Raw genomic sequence first — 26,786 nt, forward strand, 5'->3', positions numbered from 1 at the left:
ACAATGCAACATTGCTCAGTTATTTAAAAAAAAAGAATGAAACCTTACCATTAGCAACAATGGGGATAATCCTAGAAGGTTTACGCTAACCGAGGTAAGTCATAAACACAAATACCATATGATTTCACTTTTTATAGAATCTAAAAAAACAAATTAACTGCCAAAACAAAAAAGATACTGACTCATAAATACAGAGGTGAAACTCGTGGCTGCCAGAAGGAGGGGAGCTGGAGAAATGGGCAAAATATGTGACAGGGATTAAGAGGAAACAAACTTCCATTCATAAAATAAGTAAGTCACTGGAATTATAATAACTTTGTATAATAGGGGGGCAACTACACTTATCATGGTGATCATTTTGTTACGTTTTTGGGTGTCTGATCACTATGTTGTACACCTGAAACTAATATAATACTGTATGTCAACCATACTTTAAACAAAAATATTGGATAAAATTTTTAAAAATTAAAAAAAGAAAATAGAAGAAACCCAACATACTAAAACTAAGAGGATCCAGAAAAAGCAGTTTAAAAATGAAGTCCTAGCAATAGAACCCTACATTTAGAAGCAAGAAAGATGCCCAATAAACAATGTAACTCTATGCCCTAACAACAACAAAAAGAAATGAGCCCGGTTAGAAAAAGTAAAAAAATTAAAAAGACTAGAGGAGAAATGAATAAAATAGAGATCAGGAAAACAAAAGGAAAGATAGCCAAACTAATAATTTGTTCCTTCAAAAGATAAACCAAATTGACAAAACTTTAGCTACACTAACAAAGAAAAAAAAAAAGGACCCAAATCTACAAAATTATAAATAAAAAAGGAGACATTACAACTGATACCATAGAAATACAAAAGAGTCTAAGAGGCTCCTATTAACAATTACATGCCAACAAAATGGACAACTTAGAAGAAATGGCAAAATTCTTAGAAACATACAAACCACCTAGATTGAATCAAGAAGAAATAGGAACTCTGCATTAACCAAATTACTAATAACGAGTTGAGGCAGTATCTCCCAATAAAGAAAAGCTCAGGTTCAGATGATTCCACTGGTAAATATTACAAATATTTAAAAAATTAACACCAATCCTCAAACTCTCCCAAAAAAACAGAAGAGGAAGGAATGTTCCCAGTCATTTTATACAGCCACCTCATGCCAAAGCTAGAAAGTGCACTAACAAGAAAGAAAACTACAGCTCAATATCCTAGATAAATATAGACACAAAAATACTTAAAAAACAAAACAAAACAAAAAAACCCTAGTAAACCAAATTCAGTAGCAATTAAAAGGATCATTCACAATGATCATGCAGGATTTATAACTAGGATGCAAGGACAGTCCAACATACACATCCATCAAAGTGAAACAGATATTAATAGAATGAAAAAAAAATCTTATCATCTCAACAGACACAGGAAAAGCACTGGACCAAATTCAACATCCATTACTGATCAACAACTCTCAACAAAGCAAGTATAGAAGAAATAGCCCTCAACATAAATAAAGACCATAAATGATCAACCCACAGCTAAGAGCATACTCAACGATGAATGTTGAAAGCTTTTCCTCTAAGATTAGGAACAAAACAACGATGCCCAGTCTCATCACTTCTGGTCAATATAGTACTAGAAGTTCTTGCCAGAGAAATCAAGTTAAAAAAAAAAATTGGAAAAGAAGTACAATTGTCTATATTTGCAGATGACATGATTTTACATGTAGAAAATCCTAAAGACTCCACCAAAAAAAAAAAAAAAGGTTGTATCTATTCAATGAATTCAACAAAATAGGATACAAAATTAACACACAAAAATCAGTAGCTTTTCTATATACTGACAACAAATGATCTTTCAAAGAATTAAAGAAACCAATTCTATTTACGATAGTATCAAAAACAGCAAAATACTTAGAATAAACCTAACCAAGGAAGTGAATAATCTCTTTTTTGAAAACTACAGGTCACTGATGAAAGAAATCAAAATGACAAAAATAAATGCAAAGGTATCGGTGTTCGTGGATTGAAAGAATTAATGTTACAAAAAGCCATATATACATTCAGTGCAATTCTCATCAAGATTCCAAAGGTATTTTCATAGGAATAGGAAGAACAAAAACTGTCTTAAAATTTACATGAAACCACAAAAGATCTTGAAGAGCCAAAGCACTCCTGAAAAAGGACAAAATGGGAGGTGTTGCACTTCCTGATTTCAAATTATACTATAAAGCTATAATAATCAAAACAGTATGGCACTGGCTGGCACAAAAACAAGTAAATCGATAGAACTGAAACCCCAGAAATAATCCCAAGAGAGTCAAGGACAACCAATGCTCAAGAGAAGGTCTCTTCAATGGACGGTGTTGGGAAAACTGGCTATTCACATGTAAAAGAATGAAGCTCGACCCCTATCTTAAGGCACTCAAAAAATTAACTCAAGACAGATTAAATATTTAATCCATTTAAATCCATTAATATTAAACCCATTTAAATAATCATAATCCTAGAAAGGGGAAAAAAACTCCTTGATGTGAGGTTGGCCATGATTTTTGCATATGACACCTAAAGCATAAGCAACAAAGTCAAGAGTAAACAAGTGAACTACATCAAACTAAAAAGCTTCTTCAGACAAAAGAAAAATCAATAAATGAAAAAATTAGGTACAAAATGGGAAAAAATATTTACAAACTATGTGATAACCAGTTAATATCCAAATATATAAAGAACTCACACAACTCAATAGCAAAATAACAGTGACAATAATCCAATTGAAAATGTGCAAAAGACCTAAATAGACCTATTTTTCCAAAAGAGATACATGAGTGGCTAACAGGTACATGCAACTATGTTCAACATTTCTAGTCATTAGGGAAATGCAAATCAAAACCACAAGATCGCCTCACGCCTGCTGGAATGGTTATTACAGAAGGGGAGGGATAATTGGAGGAGGTGGTCAAAAGTTACAAACTTCCATAAGACAAAAGAGTACTCAGAATGTAACTTACAACATGACTGCTAGAGTTAACACCAAATGGTATATTTCAAAGTTGCCAAAAGAGTAAATCCTAAGAATAAATCCTAAATCACAAGGAAAAATATATTTTTTTTCTATTTTTGTGAGATGATGCTTGTCAACTCAACTGTGGCAATCATTTCATAATATACATAAGTCAAAACATTATGCTGTATGCATTAGATTTATGCAGTACCATACGTCAATTATATCTCAATAAACAAAACAAAATGAGAAGCCTGTCGTGGTATCTTAAGTGTAAACAGATATAATCGATTGTTAACCATTTACACTTAAGATAAAAACCGACAGCTCTTTGTTATCTCCAGCTGGATACTGATGTCATAAATCAACTCAACAGAAAAGTGCTAAGATGCTTTGGGGGCTGCGGGGGGTGGAGTGAGTCATCACCAACATGCTTATCTGCATTTGCTTTCCAGAAGGAAATATAGCAGTTCTCTGCTTTCTGCAGCTCAGTCACAACTGTTTGAAGCATGACCTCAGGCTTAGCTCATTGTTAAATAAAAAATTCTAAAGCTGCACCTGGCTTGACATATGTAAAGGTTTGGCCCATAATAGGAGAACAGGAGAGTCAACCTCCAACTACCTCCACTCATCACCTTATGAGCCAAGTTACAAGATCGTTCCATTCATCACCAAGACTGCTTATTAGAATTAAGGGTTTGACTGGAAAATATACCATACATTCCATGACTAACCTACCGGAATCAATTTATTTATGGACTTATTTCAGAGTTCAGTGATTTATAGTCCATGCCTTTCCAAACCAAAAAATATGGATAACTTCATCACAATGGAGAAAACGTGCTGGTCACTTTACTTCCTATTTACTGTCATCTTATGAGAGACCCCATAACACATCATAACACATGGTTTGTGGCTTTAAATAGGTTTGCTGACAGTTGGGGTGATCTGTTTCCTTGGGCGGTGAAGCCGAGAGGTCTAAAGATAGCTTACTGATTCATTTGACAAACTTTACGGGTGCAGGACATTGTGCTTCCCTCTGGAAGCCCAGGCATAAAGAAGACAGGCGGCTGCCTCCTAAGTTCTCTGTTCGTGGTGAAGGCAAACTTCATCACGACAAGAGAAAGAGTTGAGGGCACCTAAGTGACTCAGTGGGTTAAAGCCTCTGCCTTCGGCTGAGGTCATGATCTTAGGGTCCTGGGATGGAGCCCCTCATCGGGCTCTCTGCTCAGCAGGGAGCCTGCTTCCCCCTCTATCTCTGTCTGCCTCTCTGCCTACTTGTGATCTCTGTCAAATAAATAAAATCTTAAAAAAAAAAAAAAAAAAAAAGAAGAGAGAGAGAGAGATAGAGTCGAGAGGGGGAATGAAGAGTCAGTTTCAAAAAGCCAGAGAGAGGGGATGGGCAAAGGTTCAGAGAGGAGATAACTTAAAATGTTACCTAGTTTAGAAAAATGGGCTCTGCTCTTGGTCCCTCTTTGTCTTAATTCTGGCTGCCATCACAAAACACCCTAAACAGGGTAGCTTGTAAATAAGAGAAAAAAGAGACCTATTTCTTACCGTTCCAGAGGCGGGGAAATCCAAGATAACTTGATGGCAAGCCAGATTCCCTCTTCTCTTGGCTTGTAGGCAGAAGCTGTTAGGAGCTCACGTGACCTCGAGTTAGCGTCTGGGTGCGAGCTCAGGTGCGTGCGTGCGTGCGTGTAGGGAACGGATCCTCCCGTGTGTCTTTGTATAAGGAACACCTGAGTGTCTCCGTACTTCATCTGACCCCAGTTACCTAGCAAAGCTCCCATCTCTAAACATCATGTTTGGGGCTGGGCTTTCAGCATATGAATTGGAGGGGAAAGAAACATTTGCCCGTAACACTCCTCCCCTGCCTTCGGGAGAGCTAGGCTAGTGTCTTTGTAGCAAAGCCATTGCATCTCTTAAAACAATCACTTTTCAAGTGAAGGGGTTTTGTTTTTCTCTCTAAGCACTGTCATAGGCATTATCTTCATTACAACTTCTCCAAATTGAATGTCCCATCTGTGGTTCCATCAGCTGACCTCATACCCTCGCTCCAGGCAGGCTGCTGTCCTCCACGCGAGGACAGATTGTGAGGGCCTCACTTGCCTCTGCTTCGCATCTGATGTGAACTGCATATATTTACACTGGTTCTTTTATTTGGATTAGAAACTCTCAACTCTGCCTTCAGGTTAGATTCACCTGGGTAAAGATTTAATAGGAAACCCTACCTACTGAACTAGAGTCTGGTGGCCCCAGGGGTGAGGGAGTGGAGAAGGGGAGGTGGAATTAAATGAGATCATGAGATAATGTTTAAAATGCACCTGGAACATGGCTGGTGTCTAATAAGCAGAAGCTAATGATTATGGCTCTTGGTGAGTCTTCCCATCCAGTAAGATTGTCAATAAACTATATCTACAACTTTTGATTTACTGTCATTCCTAGCACTGGGCATATGGTAGACCATTCAAAAGGTATTTAACTTCTAAAGTATTTATTTACACCTCCACTGTCTTCCAAAAATTATGTTACTGTTTAACTTTTATCGGATCTTAGGTACACAGTGTTGGATTACTCACAATCCAATACACCAAAATCATGGATTCATTGACTGTTCTATTATGTAATTATTCTGTAAAAATAATTATGTAGTATTTTATTAAACATAAGTATAACAAAATTTTTTTAAAAGACCAACAGAAAATAGACACAAAACAAGTAGTGAAGGAGGAAGGGAAGGGAGATGTTATTAAAAATAAAAACAAATCTGGAGGCGGGGCAAGATGGTGGAGAAGTAGGAGACCCTGTTTCAACCGGTCCCCTAAAGTGAGCTAAATATCTACTAGAACACTCTGAACACCCATGAAACCAGCCTGAGATGTAGGATTATATCTGGATCTCTGGATCTCTATGGGGGCAGAAGACACCAGTGGACAGGTAAAGCGTACTGGGAACGAGGACAGGTAAAGCGTACTGGGAATGATCGGACTGATATCGGAGGATAAACAGAAGGGGGAGGGAGCCACCAGAAGCAACCCACTGGAAAGTAATACCCCAATACGAAAGTGCCCTGTGATTGGGGACCAGCACTGACTTAGAGTCTAGTTATAAACAAATCCTTTCTAAGGAAAGTTCCAATAATTAAAGAATAATAGAGCTATCAGTCAGGCAAAAATAATTAATTAATTAATTAATTAATTAAAAAGCACTACATTTTGTTTCATAGTCTTAATGCTGCTAGAGGAGGAAATTGTAGTTCATTGTGACTTCAGCATTTCCTTTGTCCAGATACTTGAGAGGAATCTGCCTAAGGGGTTTTTGTAAATGATAGTAGCTCTCACACAATGCTCTTAATTTTAAAATGTCTCAGAACATTCCATATAGTGCTTTCTCATTCAAACTGCGGCAGAAGCCGAGTACTGATTTAGGAAGATGTTTCTGTGGCTTGGCTCTAAAACCCTGTTCATGGTACTTGTCCATTCCCTAGCACTTTTTGAGTAGAACTCACTTCAACATGCCTGAGAAAGCTGATCTGCAAGTTCTTCTGGAGGAAAGGCAACAAAATTGCAGACCACAGCTCATAGGCTCGACTATTCCTGGCCAGAATCTTAGTGGTAAATCTGTTTTGCCACTTAACATTACTTTTGGCATGTGGGTAATCAAAGTTAATGCAACTTTCCAAGAGGTCCTTGTTACCTCTCTGGCAAGGCCAAATCTCAAAGCTATGGCGAACCAGACACTGCATTCTCTTATCGAGACATCAGCTCGGTCTGGTTTGGAGCGCATCTTCAGGTGCCATTACATTCTGTTCACCATTTTTCCATGGGATTTCCTCGTTCCAGTTCATTTCTAATGTCACATTTTTTTTTAACTTCATCTCTCAAAGATAGATGTCAATGATGAATTTTAGCTAAATAACCTTCATGAATCTTTGGAAGGCCAAGTATTTCCTGTGAAGGGGGACAAGAGAGGAAGAATCGCCATTAGTACACAGAACTTTTAGAAATCCTTGCAAAAATTTGTGAGGATGGGATAGGATAGAAGGAGGTTCTGAGAAGCCTATGATTAAAGGCATTAGAAGAAAAGGTGTCTCTGGGAATTAAGCAGCTATTAAACCTCAGCAGAACTCCATAACAGATTCCCCATTTCCTCCCCAGTTCAGAGAAACTGACACTAGAGGTAAGGGAGGGCCAGCAGGGGTATGATGGAAAGTGTTCAATCCTCAGCTGTCCCGTATGTCAATGAACATGGAGTAGGGAAGACAGCACAGTATCACCCATCCAGATACACTACACGAAAGATACCCTCAATAGTACCTATGATAACATAGGTACTAAAATAATTGAGAGTGATGAGTTTTGGATATTTATTTGATTATAAGTTCAAATAATTTAATTTTTAATGGTACTTTGGATTATAACTTATTTGATTTTAAGTTGGTATCACTTAATTCTAAATAGTAACTGTGTATAACAACCAACTTGCAAAATAACTGAAAATACAGCCAGCTGAGTTTTGAGTCAGCTCCAGCACACCCCTGTCAGTAGGAAAGAGTCTTTTAATAGATACGTTGTAGCATCTCATTGTTGTTGTAATTTGCATTTCCCAGATGACCTATGATGTGGAACATCTTTTCGCCTGCTTATTTGCCATCTGTAGATCTCCTTTGGTGAGATGTGCATAAGGTTTCTGGCTTAATTCTTAGTTGGGTTGTTTTCTTACTGTTGGGTTTTAAGAGTTCTTTGTATATTTTGGATAATAACCTTTTATCAAATATGTCTTTTGCAGATATTTTCTCCCAGTCTGTGGCTTATCTTTTTATTTTAATTTTAATGAAGTCTAAATTATCAATTCTTTGAGAGGGTCCTGCCTTTGGTGTTGTGTCTCTTGTCTTTTTTAATCTATTTGTTTTTCCTCAGTGAGTTTGGAACACCTATGGAATTTTGAAATGGTAAAAGCAAATATCTAAGGGAGAGCAAAAGTAGCACGTTTTGATTGGGAGTGTCATAAAGGCATGTAAGAGATACTGTGAATCAAGGAGAGGAAAGTTCTGGAAGACATGAAGTTTGAAGCATGAAAAAATGTGTGGAGATAAGAAAAAGTATGTGTGTATGTGTTTGCTCATGTTAATCCTCAGACGGTTCAGTCACAAGGTTCAGTTACGTGAGGAACCACCACATCTGGATGACCATAGGAGAGTTTTCAAGAATTCAAAAGCATATTCAGATGGCAGCTTCCAGGTTTCTTCTTGACATTGTCCTACTCTCAAGCTGCTTATCTATCCTTCATATTTTGTTAGTGGTAGAGATCATGTATGGTACAAGAAAATTTTACTACAAGAGACCACTTCATGACCCTGAATTTTCCAGAGCATGCCCCGAGGTCAAACTTCTTAGGAAACTGTTAAAATCTAAGACCATTTACTCCAGACTATATCAACCCTAAAACCTACACCAAACCTAAAGGTCATTGTTTAAAGTTTTAATCTTTGTCTTTTTCCCTAACTCATATCTTCTGCTAGGGAAGAAAAACCACTATGTGATTTTTTGCTCACAAGTCTACTTAAAGGGATTCAAAATAATATATAACAAAATAAAATAAAACAAAATAAAGCAAAAGTGCATATGTTCTTTATAGGCAAATTTGCTTAAAAGAAAAACAATCACAGGGACTTTCATTAATATTTAATACACCCTTGAGAGATGACATTCCTATTTGAAAGATGGAATATCTGGTTCCAGAGGGTTAAGAAAGCATTTCTATGATGACATGTAAAGATGGACAACATAATTAATATCTGGTCACAGTCATGGTGATAATAATTACCACTCACTTTATTGAATGCCTTGTACTGAGCTCTGTATGCCTTAAATATGTTACCTTATTCTTTTTCTTTTTTTGCCCTGAGTTTACAAATGAAGATGTTGAAGATTTAATAAGGCTATGCGGAGTGTTCAAAAATCACACAGCTAATTTGTGATAGACCTGGTACCCAAACCCAGGTCTCTCTGATGCCCGAGCCTCTGTTCAGACACAGAAGCCTATATGATCTCCAATTATAGAAAATGTCTTCAGCCATGTGTCATATCTTAGCGAACACGGACCCATAACAACGTTGTCTTTAAAGGCACAGATTTGGTGACAACAGTAAACAGATTCTCGGTGCATCCACTCTAGACTGCCGTTTGTCACCCGTGTGCTCCATTTCCATCTATCCAAGCACTCCTCGCTGTTTCCAACTCCTCTAACCAGCCCTCCCTTGCCTTTCAACTCCCAGTGAATCATTTCTCACTGATCTGTCAGTCTATACATCCTAACACTCATTTGGTCTTAAGTTCTATCTTCCATGTCAAGGATAATCATCAAATAAGAGAAAAGCCATCTAGAAGTGGCTTCAATAACTATTACTAGAAATCTAGAAGCCGGCAGTGGGCAGCACAACAATGCCATCCAAGACTGAGGTCCTTTCATGCTTTGCTTTGCATAGATAGTTTTGGGCCTCATCTTTCTTGGTTTAGGGTCACAAGATAACTGCCCTGTTCTTGCCATCGTATCTCCAATCAAGGCAGAAAGGAGAGGAAGGAATGAGCCCTCTTCTTACACCTGTTCCTTTTATAAGGAAAAGGAAACTTTCCCAAATGCTTCCAGCAGACTTTATACCTCCTTGGCCAGGACTGGGTTTTGTGGCCACCCCTAACTTCCGGTGAGGCCAGGAAAGCAAGTACCTCACTTATGCATCTATAGTGCAAGGTAGGCAAGGAGAAGGTATCAGAATGGCTCCTCCATCAACCGGTCAATGGTGCCTCCCCTGTGGCATTGTAGTCCCTCTCAGCCCTTTTCTTTAATATTCTGTCATCTCCACATAGACATTAAGTTTTTTTTTTAAAGATGGAATGATTTTAATTCTCTCTTCAGTGTGCCCCCTCCCCACTCTCACAAAGTCCTAGGGCACATCATTGGTATTGTATAAATACCTTTAAAATTGAATTTAAGTATAAAAAACATACCTATGCATATAAGAAATGTCCTTTTTTGACATTTTATATTTTTTAATTTGGACTGAGACACAAAAAGTGAAAGAAAACCTTTGAGAAATTCTGTCAAGATTTGATTGTATTTCACTATCACGGAAAAAAAAATTCAGTGCTCAGAGCAGAAGGGAGGTTGCTGGGCCTAACACTTTCCAATTTGGCCACTTTGGCTGACCATTTCCATGATGGCTGATCCTTCACACAGTCTGAACAGGACATAGCACAGGAAGTCAAACTTGCGCTTGCCTTTCGTCAGCAAAACTGATTACAGGTCTACCAGGGTGGAAATTTGAAACTATTGGTTAAAGATGAGTCTGCTACTGCTTCTGTCTGAAGACAGGCCAATGAAGACTGACTGAGACAATACTGGTTTAGCATTCCTGAAGCTTTTCTGAGCCTTGACACTTCCTTGCCTTTTCTTTCCTATCATCTGCATTACCTCCCTACTCACCCCTGCTCTCCCAAATGTCCTTTAAAAAATTTTGGAGTCATAAGTTCAGAGAACAGAAAGAGATGCTGGGCTGAGAGAAAGCCTGACTGTTAGCCAAAGTCATCACGTCAGCTGGAAGTGGATCCAAGTTACAGCAACATTCTCAGTTAAGGCAATAAGGCTGATGACAACAGCAATAGCCAGCTTACAAAATGACCCCCAAGACAGTTTCACTGATTCTTGACCCCAGATATGCATGGTCCTCTGTGGTCCCTTCCACACTGAATAGGGCTGATTACATGGCTGATTACATGGCTGATTACATTACCCATGTAACCAAGGGGAGGTGTATATGAGGGAAGTCTGCTAGATGTCATGAGAACATTCAAGCAACCCTACTGAGAGGGCCAAATGGTGAAGAACTAAGGACTCCTGTCAAAAAAAAAAAAAAAAAAAAGGGCAGTATCAACTTGACAGCCATGTAAGCACATTATCTAAGCGGGAGATCATGAAGCCCCGGTAAAACCTTCAGATGACACAGCCCTGGCAGCCATGCTGACTGCGTTCATGAGAATTCTCAAACCTGAGCCACTCAGCTTACCTTCCCCCAAATTTCTGACCTACTACAATAGATGTTTATTGTTTTGGGAAGCCACTAATCCCAAGACACTACCATTCTCATTCTCTTAGTGTTTAATACTCATCCTTTAAGTTCATCCTTATGACGACCTTACATGAGGTAGGAAGAACAGGTCTAATAAGCTGTACATCACAAATGAGCACACACAGGCTCAGAGAGATGAGTGATGGAATTGCACATGCTATCTCCAAACTTTCTTTTCCTTTTCCTTCTTTAGCCTCATTCAACCTCTGGCCATCTTTGTTTCTGTCCAAAGAGGGTTTTGAATGTATGATGGAAAGATGATGCATCAGGGGCTTAGACTTAGTTCTGAGTTCCTGTTAGCATATGTCATTCTCCCATGGTTCAGAACTTCTCAGTTACTTGGAGTAAAGTTCTGGGTAGAGAAGAAATGCCCGTGTTTTCTACGACTTCTCTTTCCATCTCTTCCCATCATAGCTTCTTTCTCCCACTACCTCCATTTCGAGAAGATCCCTGGCTCCAGGAGATGGGAAATAGTACTTGGCCACTGGATCAGGCTCACACATTATAAATCCTTGGTTAGAGGGCAGCTCTCAAGACTTTGGATATAGATCATGTTTTCCCAGCTTGGATCACAGCAAGGAGAGAAGGAGCATACAGATAAGAGCTTTAAGCATCCCCATATGCAGGACAAAAATAATCGGGATTTTGTTGAGCAGGGTGTTAGCAAACCACTTGAGCCACATTTTGCTTTCTGCTGTTGCGTCCTCCCCTCATGACAGGGACTGATCAGCCACAGCCTCTGAGCTACTCGAGGTCATATCCCCCACTGGTCCACTAGTCCACAGGAAGGCTTGGCTCCATGTTTACAAACACAAAAGGGGAGCAGATGTATAAGGTCAAATAGGACTTCTGCTTTTCTAAAACTTTTATAGTTATAGCCTCTCATAGTTGGGAGACATTCTTGGAAATAATATAGCTCAACCATTGCATTTTACAGGTGAGGGGACCAATACTAAAAGACAAAGAGAAGCATCTAGGGTTGACGATGGGCCTTGAGCACTGTGTCTCGTGCTCCTTCCCCACACAATGTATGGCCTTACCTCCTATCACCTATTCACCTTGCCAACAGATAACTCAGAATAGTTCCTCTTCTGTCATCCCTCTACGTGAAGCTCATTGTTTGGAGGTTGACCACAGGAGGGTTTGGGAGTAACCTACCCTCAGGACCTCCCCAGTTGGAATCAGCTAAAGCATTCTGGAACATAACACATTTACTAAAAAACTCTCACTTAACCTCTCTGTGACCTATCTGATTCCTTATGGGTACAATAACAATACCTATCCCATACAGTGTTAGGAGAAGTAAATGGAAGCAAAAAACTGTGTATAAAACTTAGCTCAGTGGCTGGCACACAGAGAATGCTCAGGGAATGTCAGACATTGCTAAGAAACAACCACAGAGAGAACACGTCTCTGTGGAGTGGCAAAGACTTCTCCAAGGAGGAAGAGTCTTACAAAGTTCCATCACTCAGAAGTAGAGCACTTACCAAAAGTTGTTGTGGTCATGTAACATTACAAGAGGGCTAGATCAGGCCTAGGGGAGGATAGAGGCATTGTTAAGGGGAGGATCTGAGGACGCAGGTGGCAGATGCAAGAAGAAATGTAGACAAAATGAACCAGAGGGGTGAAAGAAAAGGAAAAGAGGCCAATGTGTTATATTTAACTCAACTGTGCAGGGGAAAGAGGACTTTATCTTCCTAATCACCCTGAGAAGGTGGCTTTGGTAAGCTCTGTGAGGAACAAGGAAAGCATGAAGGAAACGCACAAGACTGATTGTGAAATCCTGGGGCTACCCACCTATTAGTAGGCTTTCTGTAAAGCAGGCACAGGGTTGGGTCTACCCTCAGGCCTTCTGACCGCTGGATTTCCCTACTCACTCTCCCTCCGCGTTAGCCTTCACCACCCCCTGTCCATAGGGCTGCCAAACAGCCCCCAGGTGCAGCGGTGAGCACCAGCCTGGAAGAAGGCACAAACCCATTCCTCCCTGCCCACTTCTGCCAGTCACGCCCCAGGCTTGTCCACTTCCCCTTACCTCACTAGCATTTCCTCCCAGGAGGACAGCTGGAGCAAGCCAGCCTGAATGGATGGCTTATTGGTTGGAAAACCCTGGGGACAACTGTGGGTAGTGACCAGGTCTTAGCACCAAATGTACTAAGTAACTTTGGGCCTGTAACTTAGCCTTAGATGCCACAAGCATAGAATGAAGTTAATAAGACTCCCTTTGCTGTTATCCAAAGGAGGAGGTTTGGAGCAGGGAACTATTCAAAGAAATTGCCTCAGGACAACATGTGGCAGTTAACTGCAAGCCATCCTGATTTAACTAGGGCTGTTTGATAGGCACAAAAAGTAGAAGAGAGGAGAGAGGGAGAGGTGGGGCAGACAGAGGAACGAAGGGAGGGAGGGAAGCAGGTAAGGAAGAAGGGGGGTCGTGAGAAAGGAAGGAAGGAAGGGACTTCTTAAAATGCTAAAGTAATTGCACATCTAAGTGGACTTTCAGGGGAAAGAAGACATTTCTACTTCCAAAAAAGCCTTCTAGAGAATGAGGGATGCTGAGAGACTTCTGAGGGGAAGGTGAGTAAATTCTGCCCAGGATTCATTCTGCACACTCCTGTTCCCAGGACAATCTCCCTGTCTGGCTTTGCAACTACTTTTAGGGTCACCCTGAAGAGTTTGGGGTATGTGAATCCATTTTTTTTGCTCAGAGGACCAACCAACTCAGAGGATAAACCAGGAAGGTGCGTGCGGTTTGCCTGGAAGAAGGGCTGCTTCCTCGTAATGCTTTCATGCTCTACTTCCCTACAGGAGTGGTTCTCAAAATGTGTTTGCCCAGAAACTTGTAAGAGAATCACACTCTTGAGCCCCACTGAGACTCATCAAATTAGCAGTTTTGGGGATGGGACCTAGCAATCAAGAGTATAACAAGCCATCTCGGTGACTCCCATGCTTGACCAAAGTTTGAGAGCCACGGGTCCACGCCTGTGCTCTTGAAGCTTTAACCTACATACAAAATACCTAGGACTGTGTTAATCTTTAGGATTTGATTCAGTAAGTCTAGGTAAAGCCTGAGTCATCTGTGGAGATTCTAGATGCTGCTTATGCCCTAGTGTCTAGACCACCCTTTAATTAGCAAAGCTCCACATTGGTGATTCACATAAGAATTCACAGGAGAATCATCTGGGGAGACTTTTAGACTGTCGGTGCTTGAGCCTGCCCCCAGATATGCTGATTCGGTTGGTGTAAAATTGTACCCCAGCGCTAGTACTTTAAAAAAAAAAAAAATCTCCTCAGGGCGCTTGGGTGGCTCAGTTGTTAAGCTTCTGGTTAAAGAGTTTGGTTAAGCATCTGCCTTCTGCTCAGGTCATGATCCCCAGGTCCTGGGATCGAGCCCCACATGGGGCTCTGTGCTCAGAGGGAGCCTGTTTCTCCCTTTCCCATTGTCCCTGCTTGTGTTCTCTCTCTCTCTCACACACACTGTCTCCCTCTCTCTCTGTCAAATAAATAGATAAAATCTTTTTTTAAAAAATCTCCTCAGGTCGTTCTGACCAGGGTGAAAACGGCTGCCTACACGTCCAGCTTTCCTGCATTTCCTGCATTTGTTTTACACTCACCCAGGAGTGTATGTGTCACACAGTGTAGGCATCATAAATGCCTGCCCAGAGGTGGCTAGCTTGGTGACGTGAGGCGGGGGAAGAATGCAAGTGCTTCAGAGGGGCAAGGGGAAACTCTGGAAGTTCTCTGGCGCTGGCTGATGGCAGCAGGTGCTGACACCACACCACACATGTTCCAAGTCTCAGCCACAGCTCTGTCAACTGTAGAACACGGAGAGTGACGCAAACCACTGCTTCCAGAGAAATGCAAATTATGTAGAGATGAACTCAATTATTGTCCATATTGACAATTTTCTAGCCATACGCAAATTGAGTTCAGGATTCCTGAGGACCTCAGTATGTGTGCGGGTTTTTGATTCATCTTTGCAACAGTTGTGCCAGGGGACCAGTTCCTTAATTAGAGAGTTAAATACCATCTTTGACATGTTTGTTTTGTATTTGCAGAGGGTCACGGCTTTCCATATATATTTAGATATATTTGTATATATATATGAAGTCGTTAATAAAGGGAATGACCTTCACCATAGAGTGCGGTGAGATACCAGAGAGGTCCACCCCCTCATTCCCAGGACCTCCGAATTAATTTACCTTCCTTGGTAAAAGGGACTTTATGATGGGATTACTTTAAGGATCCCAAAATGGGAAGGTTATCATGGGTGATTAAGGGCTGAGGAGCAATGTCGTCACGAGGGCCCTCAGAAGAGGGAGGGAGTTCAGGAGAACCACACTCTGTGAGACAAGACAGGGGTTGCAGAAGGAAAGGTCACAAACCAAAAAGACAGAATGTTTCAGTTATAGGAAAAGGCAAGGGAATGGGATCTCCCCCAGGGCTTCCTGAAGCAATGCAGCTCTACCTTGATGTAGCCCTTGTTTGGGACTTCTGACCTTCAGAACTCTGAGGTAACTAACTTAGGTCCTTGTCGTTTGCTGCCGCAGCAGTAAAAAACCAATACAGTTGTGATCAGAAGGTGCCCCGATGTGATGCATTATAGGGGAGTGTTTGCTGTTGGTTTTGACATGGGACGCTGTGTTAAGAACTCCTGCCTTTGGATTTCTGTGGCAGGAAGGAGGAGTCCCCACTTAGCATTGTCCCCACAGCCTTCCTCTGGCATGATGTCCCAGCTTCCCTGGCTGAAACCTTAAATGCCACCCCACCTCTAACAACCTCTGAGTTAATCCCCTCCTCTTTCCGCTCTCTCTTACTTGCCAAAAATGACACTACTGAGGTTTAAGCCCTCAGGTCCCGGGGGCTCTCAGAAGCATTCCTCAACCTGATCTCACCCTCGACAACTCACTAGTATTTTTGGGATGTTTCGGCAAGGACACCGAAGGACCACAACACAGGGGACTTGCTGACGGCCAGCAAGCAGCCAAACGGGGCTCATCCTCCCAAGCAGCTCGGCAGCTCTGGCCGGACTCCTTCCTTATTTAACAATCCTCACAACATGCATGGCACGCTGCAAAGAGGCAAACTGTAAAATGACACCTGTTCCCTGAGCTTAGTTTTCCTGTTCTCTTACCCCAAAGTCAGGGATTTTTCTCTTCCTCTCCTAAACGCTCTTGGAGCTTCAGAATTTTTTCACTTCTCCCCATGTACCAAAGCAGCTATAGAGGCAAGAAGAACTTACCATATGAAATGAAATAACTACAGAGCCCTCCACCCCGGGGCATTCACCAGCTAAGACATGGACAAGATAGGAAGTGTTTAACCTAAACAGTAAATGCTGAATCATTAAGAAAAGAATGTACCCATGCAGGTCAAAGGTAAGTGCATGAAGAGCTATGACCACACTTCCAAGGCCAGGCAGGAAGAAGTGAGAAGTTAGTCTTTCTGTTGCAGTGGTCAGTCCTGAGAAGAGTTCTGTGAAAGGGCGGCGTGTCATGAACGTCAATGAACCTCCTTGCACGGGGTAGTGCGTAAGGGAAGCGGTACCCCAGACACCTGCAGTGTAATGGGTCCCCAGGAGATCAGCCTTTGGGTGGGGGTGGATGCTGGCCTGAAAAGTTTCAGAGCAGAGTGAATCAGCAGACGCGATTTGCTCCTAATAAGAGCCCTGCAGACAGACCTCTCTAAGAGAAACAAAATCAAGTTGCAGCTGTATCAGCTATTATGGTTGATTTTCAGCCAATTGCACCTAGAGTGAGCTGCAAAAGGTACCAATTAGCTGTTTTGATTTAGCAGCAGTCAGGAAAACAGCCCTGAGCTCAGCCTATCTCCAATCTTCACTTGTCATTTTCCCCAGCTAGACAAGTGGAGAGACAGCGCAGCATGAAACCCCACTGTCCCAGGCCTGTGAATCGCACACGCCCACCCCAAGCAAACAGCAGGACTATGCCTGCACCCGAGCTAAGTCATCGGAAATTGCCAGACTGTTCTCCTTCCTACCTTCTAGGAGGGGAGATGTTTCCACGCTCGGGAAGACTTAGGAGAGGAAGGCTAATGATAAAATATTAGTGAAAGAAACCTGTTTTTGAGCAGGTTTGTTTCACTAACATTAACCAGGAAGCTTCATTCTCTCTCTCACATACATGCTCTCAAGCACGTGGGCGTGCAAAAGCGCACATACATGCACACGCACGTGAGTACACACACGCAGAGTTTCTTCTTCCTTCCCTGTCAGCCCACAGGAACCCCAGCCCAGCTACCCTCCTTTTCTGGCATCATGAACCAGGATGCAGTCTCCAGGATGCAGTGGATAGAAGCCCAAAGTCTCTTGTTAGAAATCTGTTTGTCTTACCTGCTTCTAAAAATTTTTTCTTTCTTATCAAAATAGTACATGAATGTAAGTTAAAAAGTGAAATGATAATGGATGGGATGTGTTGAATGCCAAAATCATACCAGGTATTCTACAAATATTATCTCATTTCATTCTCAGTCCCCTCCAAGCCAAATCATGCCCATTGTACTGATGTTAAAACTGAGGCACATGGGTCATAAATAACTTCCTCTAGGCCACAATGCTATTTAGTAGTGGCATTAAAATCTGACCTTTGGGGCGCCTAGGTGGCTCAGTGGGTTAAGCCTCTGCCTTCGGCTCAGGTCATGATCTCAGGGTCCCGGGATCAAGCCCCTCATCGGGCTCTCTGCTTGGCAGGGAGCCTGCTTCCCCCTCTCTCTCTGCCTGCCTCTCTGCCTACTTGTGATCTGTCTCTGTCAAAGAAATAAATAAAATCTTAAAAAAAAAAATCTGACCTTTGACAGTCTTCCTCCAGAATCAGTACGTATAATATTACAGCATTCTGCTTCAAGAAAGTTTATAATAAAAGTTTAGAGTTTAGAGTCTTAGGAAAAAAGCAGCAGATTCCTAACACATGCACACTCTCTCTCTCTCTCTCTCTCTCTCCTAATTGTCCCATCTCTCAGAAGCACTGACTTTTAACTCTCCGAGGCTATGTCTTTGGATATTTACCCTTAGAGTTCTAAATAATATTCATATACTTCTATCTCTTGGTTTTTAATTTTGGCAAATCTATTTAATTCTTACGATGGTAGATGAGCACTTTCACTCTCCTATTCCTTCAATATAAGTGTAATCATAATTTTTAGTTAAATTCATATTCAGAGTTTTCATTTTTTTGATGGCTATCCACTTCTAAGCCAATAAATGTATATTATTTACATTTCCTATACTGTATAACTTTTTGTTTTTCCTGAAGTTAATTATTACCAAAATTTTTACTTGCTTCTTTTTTTTTTTAATCAAGGGCAACATCTTTCCATGTGTTCCTATTGCTATGTACCATGGCTTTCAATACAGTTTTTCATATCCTCAAACCCATCAGATAACTGTTTAAGTTTTTATCTCTCTCTTTGGAGACATTGTTCCCGGAGTCCTCCGTTCTCCTGCTCCCCTTTGGATTGTTTGTCTCTATTCTTGCTACACAGCTACACAGCTGTTGTTCAGGGGACTTCCCTGTGCCATCATCCAGGGAATTCCCTTCACCACCTTCCTGTGTGGATCTCTTGTTTCCTAAAATCCTTGTCTTCCTCTTTCTTAGTTTATACCCTATTTGGTCAGTACATCCTTCAGCAGTTTCCTGGAAAACTGGGTCGGGTAGTTATTTGGAATCCAGGGGGGCGTCCTGAAAAGGAGGCAAAATGGCTTGTGGTTCCTGTGAGCTGAGAGGGCAGGAGGAAGGAACTACGTGTGCACATGTGCGTGTGCGTGTACGTGTGCGTGTGTGAGAGAGAGTCAAGTTTCCTGCTTAATGTAGCTATTTAAAAACAGGTTTGTTTTGCCAATATTTTGTTATTAGCCCCCTCATCTTTTTTCAGCATCATCCACCCAATCTTTTCCCATTTTTTATAATAACTTGGTGCCTGCAATTTTGATCCCTTTCCAGAGTCGCGTAGGTGAATTGACTTGACTTAGCTCTTCCTCTGTGGAACCTTAGTTCTGACCTTGTACTATTTTACTAAGTCGTTTACCAAGCTTCCGTCTTCTTTTTGTCCCCGTAGCTCATGTTTCTGGGCTTTATTTGGCCTCTAGTAATGTGGATGGCTGTGTTGGTGTTGCTGTTGCTTGTATTTCCTGTTATTAAGGGGATGAGTTTTGTTTTTTTGTTTGTTTGTTTTTATTTTTTTTAAAGATTTTATTTATTTATTTGAAAGAGAGAGAGAGAGAGAGGGGAGAAAAGTCAGCAGGAGAAGCAGACTCCCTGCCGAGCAGGGAGCCTTATGTGGGACTCGATCCTGGGACTCCAGGATCATGACCTGAGCTGAAGGTGGTCACTTAACAAATTGAGCCACCCAGGCACCCCAAGAGGATGAGTTTTGAGAGGAGATTAGGCCATTGTTACTCGGCTATTGTTAAGCCCTGAGTCCCTTGATCACTGGGTGTCCTATAGAGCTGGTATCAGGCAAGGCTGGATCTTAAGATGATCAATGCTCTTTCCTCAGTAAATGTTCCACGGGGCCAGTTTGTTATTATAACTCTGGTCAATTGATGTCCTAAAGGCCTAGGAATTGGGATCATTTGTCAAACTTCAAGGCTCAGGCGTGCTTTTGCCCAGCTGTATGTCTACTCTGATCCTGGTGAGATGCTGTTTCTCAATCCTTGGATGAATGGTAGCCAAACTTTCAAGTGCCTAACGATCAGCTAAGATACTTGTTTAAAAGAGAGAGAAAGAGGCAGACAGAGAGAGAAGGAAGAAATTCCCATGGCTTCTGAATCAGTAGGCGTTTGCCTGTTTAAACGTAACCAGGCAAGAGACTTCACTTTGATCAGCACTTACGACAACCTTCAGCACATGCAAATCAAAGGTGCTGGGCTCTCCTTGCAATGCTGTCTGTCCTCCCTTTGGATCTACCTCCTAATTGGTAAAGAAATTTCAGTTCCAGACCAATGTACATATAGTTACTTGTCCACCTTGTCCTGGAACCATGTTACAACTTCTTCTTACATATAATTATTTACAATTCCTAAGTCATGATTTGGTTCTAGTGCCTGCATCCACCCAAAATCCCCAGTGACCACTGGAGAAGCTCAGGAAATAATAATGAACAAAGACTGACCGAACACTGACTCTGTGCCAGGCATCAGTCTGAGTGCTTTACAGCTACTGAACCACATGGCACTAAGCGGGAGGTACTCTCTTCATCCTCATATTAAAGATGGAGAAACTGATGGTGGCAGAGTCGCAAACCTTGTCTGGATCACACAGCGACTGAAGTGTAATGAGCTGCCAGCCTTTTCAACAACGACCGAGGGGCCGACGAAACACACAACCCAACCAGACCCCAGATGGCTCAGCCACTTCCCTATCAGCGTCCCAACAAGCACACAGGTATTCCAGGCAGAGCAGGTGACCCGGCCTGGGAGTCCTGCAGGAGATAGCTGGTGGCAGTGACAGTTAGAAGTGCTCACACAACAGGGGTAGCCCTGAATCCAGGACAGCTGTGATGGGGTGACCCCACCAAGAGTGAATGCATGGATCTGCCTCAGCTAGAGCTCCAAGGTCCCCACAGTCGAAGCTGCCCAAACATAAGGTTATCCGTCTCAAAAGACTGGTAGAGATGGTGACAAAAACGAGGCCGTGATGGGTCAGATCTAATTAGCAAATCTGAAAAGTAAATCTTTTAGAGAGTGAACTAGACCCCTTGCAAAATGAATACAATAGTGGACCTAGGGGCACCTAGGTGGTTAAGTCGGTTGAGTGTCTGACTCTTGGTTTCAGCTCAGGTCATGATATCAAGGTCGTGACATCGAGCCCTGTGTCAGACTCCGCACGCAGTGTGAAGACTGCTTGGGATTCTCTCTCTCCCTCTCCCACTCCCCCTGCCCACCACCAAATAAATAAATCTTAAAAAAAAAAAACAGTGGACATCTTCAGGAAAGTTTGAGAGGATTAATGAACTGGTGTAATTGGTTTTACATGGTACCCAACACAAATCAGTGCTCAGTAAATGTCAGCTATTACCATTAAATCTCGTTGCTACTTCAAGTCTATGAGCTAGATGGAATTCTTCGTAAGAGTAAAAAGATGAGACATTGTCGAGTTTTACTTTGTTTTTCTCATTTACTCTCCACTCTACCCAAATGTAAAATGTTTTTTTTATTTTTGTCTCTGAAATTAGAAGTATCTCAATTTATAACAAATCATCAAATCAGCCTTCTATAACTGCTGTGGCTGTCGTAATCTCCTGGGACTTTCAGTGGCCCACATTACTCACATTACTCCCTCGATTCTGGAACAAACAGACACCATGTATCTGGTCTTCTTCTGAAGAAATGCCTCTCTCTAAATCCCTCTTCTCCCTTACCCTACCCTGGTTGTGAGATCCTTTGGGATCTTAGAGAACTGGTTTTCATATGGCTTCTGAATGTTACCTGACATTGTTTTATGATGAATGAGGATGGTTACTCTGAGGATATTCTTGTCCAACACCAAAAACAAAATACAAGCACCAGTCATTTTCTTAAGACCTCTCCTTTCTGGCAATCTGGGCTGGATTGTGACCTTAGGCCTGCCCCCAGCACCACCAGAACCTTGGGGTCAGTCCTCACCAAGTGAAGCAGAGGCTGCTCCTGTCTAGCTGAATACACAGGAGACTTCTTTATTCAGCCACCTGCCCCCATTCCAGGCCCTCACACCTTTCCCTGCAAAAGCTTCAGGGCAGCTGATCCGCACCCGAAGGGTCATCTATCCTTCAGGCCCAGCAAACCAGTCTCACCGGATGATGCTTCCAACCACATCAGTTCCACCAAGGCAAGGCCTTGTCGGAAAGCCTTTTTGGCGAAAATTCAAGATTCTCCCAAACTAACCCAAACCACATCTGCCACTTTTCTTCTCCTGTCTCCCCTGAAGGATTCCTCAACTCCAGCCAGAATGACCTGTTTATTGCGTCTCTGCTCCCCGCCGGCACAGGGTGCGTGTGGTGGCTGCACCTTGGGAGGGGCACAAGATGACCTCCTCCACCTGCCGCTAACATCAGGACTAGGGTGAGAACCACTTCCTCCAGGAGGGACCCCTCCATGCTAATTCAGAAAGATCTGCCCCCTCTTAAGTCACTGTGGTTACCACTGCCTCCTGGTTACATGCTGCCTTCTTCTGGCATGGGTATTTTTGTCTACAGATATTTTATTTCCCCTAAATAAAACGTTTGAGGGCCTGCTCTGGGCCACTTACTTTACAAATGATGAGTTATAATTTATAAATGCCTCAAACTGTTTGTTTTCACAACAAACGTGCGAGGCAGGTCCTGTTATTAGCCCCACATTGGATTGGAGAGCAGGGACAGAGAGAGGGAAGGCAAGTCACCGGGGCTTAGTAAGTCGTGGGGCAGGCAGAGCTAATGTTCATGTATTTAACCACCAGGCTATGCCCTGCACACAATAGTCACTCAATAAATATTTGCTCATCAGTTAATTGTTGATTTTCCCACCCCTCCTCTACCCTGGCCCTGCCTACGCTACCTTCTCAAAGAAAGCCGGCTTGGGAAAAATGATCAAACGTCTTCATTGTGTTGACCTCCTTGGGAGAAAAGGGTTCCAAAAATAGTTGAAACTGTTATTTTGATTCTGTGTTTCATCACTATGGTTTGTGATTCCACTCTGAAATTCTTTGTTGCCAGAACCCTTAGATATATAGCCTGTTGCAAAGTTGTTATTTCTGATATCAGAAGGTTGGGGATGTTTCTATTTGAAACATTGTCTATTTACATTCCTTGGCCCAAAATAGTCTGAAGTGTCAGTATTATGTCTTCATGTTTCTAATGGAATTTTATGATGTTACAGCAATAATCCCCAGTCCCCAGGAGGTATTTTTGCCTTTCTCCAGCTTACTGGAAAGCGTATTATGATAATGACTAAGGTCGTATTTATGGAGGGATGCCAGTATATCCCTCCCCAAAATGGAAGGAGATAGAGCGGGTATGGAATTAAGTTGTTGGCAATGCAGGGGAATAAGCCGCTTGCATTAAGAGGAATGTTCTCACAGCTCCTGTGTTATGGTGTCAGGGATCAGCCCACTCCTCCTGGTTTTATCCTGGACCCAAAAAGAAACTCACACTTTCAAGGCCATTCCTGTGGGACTGGAGGACTCAGGACATTACACTAAATGAGATCCTTCATTTTCTCCTAACGTTATTACTAAAATAAATTCTACTTACAGAAAATAACATCAAGGACCATCCGTAGGGGGAGAGTCCTACAAATTCATCCTGACAGTGTGTGAAAGAGGAGGGGGGAGGCTTGCTGCCCATCACTGACATGCCTCACCTCTGTTTGCCCACTATCTGCACGCTCACGATTTTACCAAAAGAAGCCAAGAAAAATGTACAGGGGTTTATTTGTTTCTGGGTTTTTTCCCCCCCCAAAGCAAACACATCAGATCTTGTACAATTATATCAATGTGTTCTTAAAAGTAGTCATATTAGGAAGCTGAGCACTCAATCCTGAAATCTTGACACTACTTACATGTTTGTGACTTATTTTTTTGGAATTGCCTTCAGGACAGGATATCACAATTTATCACACACACTGGGGCCCTTTGAGAATGACAGTGGGTGCTATTAATAATTTGGTTGGGATAACCAGCAAAAACCTAGCCTTGGGCAACTAGGATGGGTGCTTTGCTCTAGAACCACATCAGAAAATCAATTTTAGTCATTGTTTGACCAAAAATGTTTTTGCTCAGCTGATAATTTTTTTTTTACAAGATTTGATTTTGATTATCTACAGAAGTAAGACTTTCCCCCAAAGATAAGGACTTCCCTTCTGTGATGATAGTCAAAAGAATGTGCTTCTGGTGTTAGTGAAATTCTAGAAGTATTTTGATTAACAGCAGTGTCTTCGTAATGTAACAACTGTGAAGGGGAAAAACTCTCTGGAAGCAGAGGTGTTATACATCTCATAGATACTCATACGTGCTTGAGCACCCTCTGTCAGGACTGTAGTCTGCTGAGCTCGCGGGTGTAGTGGATGCTGACCACATTTGGAGTAAAGAGGCTTTGGAAACTGGGTTTCCAAATATGTTCGCAGAAGAGCGGAAGGGGCATGGGCTAGTAGGAGCCTGCAATCACAATCAGTCTTTTTCCCTGTATTCCTTGTCGCATACAATCTGCTAGTTGGTGATCCACAAATCTCCATTGTAGTCTCTCAATCTTTGATTTTTATCACTTCCTTGAAACTTCCTCTCTATACTTGCACAGTAAATCTGTATGTAGTGGTAGGCCCTGTATCAAAAGGAGGCTGGGCGTTCTCAGTAGAACATGTACAGTAACAAACTCAGATTGTCAGACGGGTAGATGTTGTATTTTGATATTTATGACCCTGCTTTTAAAAAGAAAAGAATTCATCATTGAACACTACATCAGAAACTAATGATGTACTGTACGTTGGCTAATTAAGTTTAAAGAAAAGAATTCAAAGTTATTGAAAATTATTGGATTAAATAGCATTTCATTAGAATTTTTGTAACAACTGCCATTCACTTCCAGATTTATTAAAATAATGTATTTGTCTCACTGCTTTAGAATTTTTTTTGTTCGTTTATAATGGCCTGAGAGCCTAGGACAAAGCCAGCCCCAGAGAAATGACTTACAAGTGACCTAGGAATCTCCAGTAACCTCAACTCATTTCCCCATCCCCCACACTTCTAACCAACTGAGCGGCTGTGACCTGAAGCTCTTGGCCATCATTGTCTGGAGGATGAAATTCACAGGGTGATGGATTCACCTCACACTAGGGAAAAGCCCTTAAACCACAGCTGCTATTTATGTGCCCACAAACCGACATAGGGGGCAGTACTCACGGAGCATTTACGATGAGCAGGACAATCCTTTAAGTGCTTTTATAATATTTGATTTTCAAAATCATCATAGGATATAGGTGATATTATTACCCTGATTTTACAGGTTAAAAAACCTAAGGCATAGAGGTTAAGAAACTTGCCCAGGGTCACATAGCTGGTGTCAGGGAGTGTATTTCTAAAGCCCATATTCTTATCCATTACAATGCAATAGACTGCAATTTAGTTTGCTTTCCCTCCTATTTAGAGCCTGAGATAAGGGTTTGAAGGCAAGCCATTTCTTTGGGAGATGATCCCAGGTAACAAAAAAGAGAATGGATTGGAGGAGTGAGTTAGGAAAGGAAGAGGAGTCAATAGAAGAGAGCATTATCCAGAGCTCTGAGAATTGGGCAGAAACTACGCCCCCAATCATTCACCTAGAGGAGGGCAGTCAGTGAGAATGACCCAGGGCCCACCTCCATCCCCTTCTTATTGAGGGTTGTCTCCAAGGCTGAAGCACTCTTCTACTTCAGGCAGCACTAGTCCAGTAGGTAGCCTGGGAGAAGCTCATGAGCAGATGTGGAAATCTGTGGGGCACCCAACAGAGGTGAGATACCATCAGCTGAAAGAGTCTGGTCTGAGCCTCTGCTAAGATCAGAGGTGGGCCAGAGTGATGTACAGGGCTCCAACAATGCTTACTATAGATTTCTTCTAGAAGCAGTGGCATGCCAGGGTGAAGTGGGGAATGTTGCAGAGAAGATCTGAGCATGTAGGCTAGATAATCCCTTCACATATGAAATTCTAAATTCGCAAAGCAAAGTTCGCACTTGGCAACAAATAAATGTGTTATGTTGCTAACATTATAATTATCAAGAGAAATGAGAAGTATAACTTAACAAAATACTGTCAATAGCATCTAACTCCTTTTCATCCAATCAGGTACTATCTAGACTTGATCCCAAGATGGTAGTAGTTACAATGGATAAATAGATCCTTTTGAAATATGTGTTCACATATTCTAGCTTTGGTCAGCTGTGGGGGAAAGCACCTGAAGACTCTCCATCAGAGGCCATCGTGACTAAGAAAACAAGTTTCCCAATCTTCTAATGATAACATCTGGGTCCGTAATACACACATATACACAGGAATTTACAAATATGTTTCCTTGCTAAATAAAAGCTATAAGGCGGGGGTGCCTGGGTGGCTCAGTGGGTTAAAGCCTCTGCCTTGGGCTCAGGTCATGATCCCACATTGCGCTCTCTGCTCAGCAGGGAGCCTGCTTCCCTTCCTCTCTCTGCCTGCCTCTCTGTCTACTTGTAACCTCTGTCTGCCAAATAAATAAATAAGATCTTTAAAAAAAAAAAAAAAGGCTATAAGGCAATAATGAGGTTTTTTTTTGAAAACTTGAACCTGACATCTTGCACTCCATAAAATGCCATCCCTCCTCTGGATCTGGCTGAATTCCCAAGTCAGTACCAGAAGAACACTTGGTAAAGACTCAGTTTTACCCCCTGACTCACAGCTGTGGCCAAGGTTGAAGCAATGCTGACTCTGTTGCCTCCAGGCCACTGGCCATTTCTAAGCCAGGAGTTTCCATTTGGTCAATTCAGGATGGTTTGTGAGGAATCATGTGTTTGGATTGTGGGGACTGGGGGTCAGCTCAGGTCACATCAAAGTGTGGTTCAGCCCAGCCTAGGCAGCTGGTCAGGATTTGACACTGTTGGTCAAAGTGTGGAGCGGAGGTCAGCTCTGTTGGTTTGACCCATCAGTGGACCTGCTAGCTTGGTGCAATCCCATGGCCACAGAGTGTAACCTCATTCCTAACA

This window comes from Enhydra lutris, unplaced genomic scaffold, assembly GCF_002288905.1.
Source record: "Enhydra lutris kenyoni isolate GAN:26980312 unplaced genomic scaffold, ASM228890v2 scaffoldscaffold40, whole genome shotgun sequence".
NCBI classification, from domain to species: Eukaryota; Metazoa; Chordata; class Mammalia; order Carnivora; family Mustelidae; genus Enhydra; species Enhydra lutris.